This window comes from Mastomys coucha, unplaced genomic scaffold, assembly GCF_008632895.1.
Source record: "Mastomys coucha isolate ucsf_1 unplaced genomic scaffold, UCSF_Mcou_1 pScaffold22, whole genome shotgun sequence".
Lineage (NCBI taxonomy): Eukaryota > Metazoa > Chordata > Mammalia > Rodentia > Muridae > Mastomys > Mastomys coucha.
Genome location: NW_022196905.1, coordinates 219,993,686 through 219,999,685, shown reverse-complemented (window position 1 = coordinate 219,999,685; position 6,000 = coordinate 219,993,686). Strand labels below are relative to the sequence as shown.

At 35.9% G+C, this 6,000-nt stretch overlaps 1 protein-coding gene across 7 annotated transcripts in view; it reads right to left on the bottom strand.

Annotated features, from left to right (window-relative positions):
• The window catches only part of Inpp4b (inositol polyphosphate-4-phosphatase type II B), a 752,337-nt gene that overhangs the window by 559,319 nt on the left and 187,018 nt on the right, over positions 1-6,000 (bottom strand). The window contains exon 1 of one of the 7 annotated variants that reach the window (XM_031340448.1): positions 5,037-5,149. The exons of the other annotated variants lie outside the window; for them this stretch is intronic. The gene's annotated coding sequence lies outside the window, so the exon portion shown is untranslated. Of the gene's footprint in view, positions 1-5,036; positions 5,150-6,000 lie in introns of those variants that run through there. 7 annotated transcript variants of the gene reach the window in all.

The following is a 6,000-nucleotide window of genomic DNA, read 5'->3' as shown; positions in this document are numbered from 1 at the left end:
GTGTGTGTGTGTGTGTGTGTGTGTGTGTGTGTGTGTGTGTACACATGCACAGTGTATACATGTATATATGAGAACTGAGGGGTTGGCGGAAAGAGAAATATCTTATTGACTTGTATGTATCCAAATCTTCCATCATATCAGGTTTGGGGTAGGCATGGATGGGAACAAGCCAGTTTCACTACAGCATGCTTTGAGCACAAAGCCAGACAAGAAAAAAAAAACCCTAAAATCCCTATACTCCACGCTAAGATGTTATTATCTTTACAGTTCTGTCTCCCATAGAGTCTTTTTTGCTTGGTGTCAAATCCCAGAAAAAGCTCTAAAGTAAAGCAGCACAAATTATCAGTATATTGGATGATGAGCAGGAAAAGAAAAACAAGGAAGAAGATGAGGAGGAGGAGAAGGAAGAGAAGGAAGAAGAGGATGGCTAACACTTTTTTGTAGTTGTTGAGAACACTTTGGAAATTTGATCTATTTTTTATTTCCTACCCTTTTGATGTTCTGCTTCACGTCAAGGATACAGAGTACTAAGATAATTTTAGACTCAGGAGAGGAATTCTGAGCAGATGAGATTGGCATAGGGATTATTATGAAAATTAACAAATGGAGAAATGAAAATGACATTTTCTTCTTTAAAACTTTAATCGTCAGTAAATTAGTTAGTTAGTTAATTAATGAATGAAAAGTCAAAATTGTATAACACAAATGACTGTACATAAAATCACAAGGAACTGAAGTTTTGTGAGACACTGAGGATGAAGATGAATATTGAGAGGTGCATGTTGCTTTTGTCTCACTTAGCTTATATCCAGATATGATCCTATGGCTGTAAGTAGCACAGCCAGTGTGTTAAGTAGAATAGCCTGATTCTGAGATCCAGACCAGAGCTGTGAGTAAAGCATTGGAAAGGAAAGTGATGAAGGTTTCTCAGAGAGGTGATGCTCACAGTATGAACCCAAAAAAAGACTCAACCATGGGCCTTATACTAAAAAAAAGGAAATACATGATGTGTTACTCCTAGAAATGTTGAAATATAAATAAACTTGCTAAAACAGGAAAAGAATTGTTGTTAAACAGGTATTGGTTTTTCTATATGTAATAAATATACACATACAGTAAGCTGAAGCTATTAAAATCTAAGTGAACATAACTACATAGCAGTTTCCTCTAAATAAAAAAAAAAATCTTAATTTAAAATACAACATGTATACACTGGGATTGCATCAGTTTTCTGATGTTGAAACAAGGCTTTTTATTTTCGTACATCCCTCTGAGTCCACACACTCACAATACCTTGTTTAAACCAAGACAAACTTATGCATTACTTTTCTTTGAATGACTGTATAGTGAAGTCTCCAAAAGATGTTTACAAACAGGACTGAACTATTAAAACCCATATCACTCTAAATAGCATTGGTTCTTAACTTACAAGCCTTGTAAGCCTTTTAACTTACAAGTATCCTGGCTAATAAGACTGTGGTTGTATACCCAAGGCTTTTAGCAATTAAACTGGTTTATGTTAAGAGTGCAAAACTCTTTTCAAAGATTCAAATTTAATTAATTTTAATTTACTCTATTAATTTATGAGAAGACTGAGAATAAATCCTTTGTGTCCCTATTTCACCAATTTGTAACAGTCTTAAATTAATCAGTTAGTAGTGATAGCTACCAAGTTTAGAACTAAAACAATAAAATTCTTTGAAATACAACACTCTTCCTATATTGCATAAAAACATAAAACAAAGCCACAGACTATCAGTATGTTAAGCTAAGGGCTTCACCCTCAAAGAACTCTGAGGGATCTCAGAAGAATAATAGAAATATGTAAGCATAACTTAATCCTCAGAAAAATATTGTTTAGAAATAACATCTTGTAAGAAAAATCAATAAAATCATAAAAGAAAAAGAAGAATATTCTGATTTGGAAAGTTGATCTGCTCAGAAAATGGTTCTAGGAATGTACACCTGCTACCCTAGCACTAAGATACAGGGGTAGGGGAATCACAGTTTCCAGCCTAGACTAGTCTACATAGTGAGACCCTTTCTCAAAATAAGGGCTAACAATATTTTACACATAATAGCTAAGTGCTGCAACTTTAAGTTATAATCCCAAGCAGCACTACCGAAATTAAAAATGGACATGAAGTAGGAAGTTGGATGTGGGGGTGTTCTAGGGGAATTTGAGGGAAAGGTGAATATGACTGAAATTCATTGCATACATGTGTGAAACTCTTAAAAATAAATACAAATATCATAAAAATTATATAAAGAAATCTATCATATTGTGCAAAGAATATATGTTAATAACAAAGGAAAGTTAGAAGGAATAATTTGAAGTAACCCCAATACAAAGAAATAATAAGTGTTTGATGAGATAAAGTATTTAACCTAATTTAAATGCTATATAATGTATACCTGCATCAAAATCCCACATACTGCTTCATTATAGATTAGTTAAAATCTTATATATTAGTTAAAATAATTTTAATTGAAAACTACTTAAATGGTGATTTGGGTGTTAATAAAAACACTAATCAGTATGCATAGAAAGAAGGCTGACATGTGATTAGTTGTGCTTTGCAACCACAAGTTAGAGTATAGTATATAATAAATACATGCACTGGAATGGCTATGTTACATGGATGTTTTACACATATACACCTACACACATGCACATACACACACATACATATACATGCATACACACACACACACACACACACACACACATATGTTGGGATGTATCAGAAAAGAGTGTATCTGCTAAGATGGATGATTTTCTAAATCTCAGCGAAAGTTAACACCACCAAATCTATTTGTATCATTGGTTCTCTAGCTATCCTACCCAAGAACTCCTAGATCATCTTTAGCATGGGACATGCATCTTAGATGCACAGCCTCCTGAAAATAAATGCCATCATCATTCTTGTTCCATGTTCCATTTTCTGACTCCTTTATTTGTATTTCTGTGACAGAAGGGCTTGGACACCAGGTGTTTTGTAAAGCTTCCAAACAGCATTGAAAACATAAAATGGAACAGTAGAATAAACAAAGTCACCGGGAGTGTGAAAGGATTCTCCCTTCAGGGAGTCTTTGGAAGGACACTGGTTCACAGAGTGAACACTAGCACTTGAGCAGAATGCTCTGTGGGCATCCATGAGGAGAAGAAAAGGTAAAGTGTAGGACAACGAGCTTCGTTGGCTTCCCAGGGTCACTTGTGAAACATGTCAGAGAAGAGAAAAATGCCATCCACTGTGGAGAAACTACCAAGACGGCTTATTGAGTTCATATGAAACAGCACTATAAACCAACTGGTACCTCGAAGCCAGAAAATATTAATACAATCCATTAACTCTTCCACTGTGTGTAGAAATTAAATAGTAACTAGGAAAGTGCTACAAACCATTCTGCTTTGAAGGCAGTGAAGAGTAAAGGTCTTTGAGTCAAGTCTGGAGAAAGGAGTGTTCATTTAGTAGACAGTGGCTGGATGACCAGGCAAACACATAAGAACAAGGAAGAATGTAGTAGAATCCAGGACTTGGTTGGTCCATTATTTGGGGTGGCCAAAGCCAGACTTTTCACAGGTAAAACTGAAGGAAGAATTTCTGCCAGACAAGTAGGTTAGTCAAAGTGGTTTGCCAAAATTGGGTAGGTTTTTATGAAATTGTGCATAGTGAGACATTTTTGGAAGGCAAACTGCACATTTCCCAAAGGTTCTTCCACAAAGCGTTAAATAAATTTGGACCCTTTAGAGAAACTCAAGTCATTAGGGGCCACAGGGCTCAAATGATCATCCAAAGAGCGCATGATTAGCTATTTGCAGAGGTCCGGCTATGACAGTATCTTCATAGCAGGCATGAGAACTAAGTTAATAATGTAAAATCATCTACAAAAATGTCTCTTCCTTTCCATATGTCTCTCTGATACAAGAGACTCTTCAGTTATGAGTCCCAAGTAGCTGAACATCCAGAAAGAGACAAAAAGAGACACAAAAAGGAAATCTAAGACATTAAGAGAAAAATAAGAAGTTTAATTTTTTAAATGGCAAGGCCAACCACTTAATTATGATTTAGTACATACTACTAATATTTAATTGCATCTCCTCAAATGTGCAGAAACATTTCTTTAAAAGACATTTTTGATATTGGCCATTTCAGGTTAAAGCAAAAAGCCAAAATACAGTTAATTGAATTTACCTTCTTTCCAGTATTTCTATATGAAAAAAGAAATCACTTCCACAGTAGTAATTACTTAACAAAGTAGAATTGGACTACATTGGCAAGGATTGCCAAAACGAATTAGCCAGAGTGATAATTCAAACTCCAAAAGGCCAGTTTGAACACTGTAGGCCAGTAATAGATTAACAAGGGCATCAAGTCAAAAATCATATGTGTGCTTTTGAACATTCCTAAAACTTAATGTATCTAAGCTGCTGCCAAAATGTGGATATTTATTTTCTCTGACATTATTCCCTAATTCAGGCTTAAGTATATCTTCAATAATTCTGAAAGGACTAACAATTAGTGAGACATCAAAGGACCACTGCCACTTCAGATGCCATGCTCCACTGCCCACCTCCCACCCCACCAGACATCTAGACTCCCTGGGGCCTCAGGTCTCTTGAGGGTTAGGTGAATCTTTTCTGACTGAACCTAGCCCCAGCTGTCCTCTGCTGTATGTGTGTTGGGGGTCTCATATCAGCTGGTGTCTGCTGCCTGGCTGGTGGTCCACTGTCTGAGAGATCTCGAGGGCCCAGGTTAATTGAGACTGCTGGTCCTCATACAGGGCTGCCCTCCTCCTCACCTTCAGCTTAGTAAATTTCTGAGTACTTGGTACTTTTAGAAATAGTTTCAGATAGGAGAATTTCATAAAAATAGAGAATACTATAAAAGCAAGCCATATGATGAAATTTACACCATTAGGGGTAAATACTAACATTTTTGTATTTTATAAAAATCTTAATTTTAACCCTTGAACAGTCTCTGAGATATTAATTACCAAGACTTTCTCTGTAATGAAAGATTATTTCAACTTACAATTGGCTTCTTTTTCCTCTTTATGGGAAGATTCATGAGACAGTAGTAGCCAGTCAGATGGTCTTGTTTTATAGTACCATGTACTTGCTTGCTTCGGCAAGTGTGGGAATGTGCTGACAGAAGTCACAAACAAAAAGAAATAAATTTAATAAATTTAAATAAATTAAATAATTTAAATAATTCTGGATGCCAAACTGGGTGATGCTCATATTGGTAGAAACAATCATAACTTGAGGGCTCAAGCCTGAATCCAGGGTGGATCAAGAGTCTAGATGGTCCCTGTGCAAGCTGTCTTCATGTTTACTGCAAGAAAATTCTGGTAAGGAAGTGGTAATAAAACAGAGAGACAGATTTATCACACACTCTACATGCAAAGGAAAGTCCTCAGAGCCCCTGTGCATTCTTATAGCATTACTATTGCCTACCAGTCATCCTCAATTACTTGACAGGATCTACAGCATCAAATTCATTCCAAAGACTGAACATCATGTCTCAAAAATAGTGTCAGTTCTAATCATGACTTACTCTTAAGTGGTGGTTAATAATTTTGAAAGATACAGTTTAGCAAGAGAAAATAACCTCCACAGAGGGAGGATGTGTGTCTCTCCTACAATTCTATAGAAATTAAAAAGCAAGCCATGGAAAGTAAGAAGAATTAAAAAGTAAAAATGCTCTATCCCTTGTGATAAGATGATAACACATAGCTATTTTTAGGATTTGGAGCAGTAAGGTAGAGAAATATGTTCCCCATCCATGAAAAACAGTGGTTTGCCACTAATAAGATCATCGGGATTTTTTCTGATTTTTTTGTTTGTTTGTTTGTTTGTTTGTTGGAAAACTACATGTGCTAAGAGGAAAGGCTGTTAGACACAGTCACATACAAAAATTACCCGCTGACATACAGTCAAGGACGTTCATCAACTCAGCAGAGAGCTGAGGTTATACAGTGAAACTTCTGAGCCTA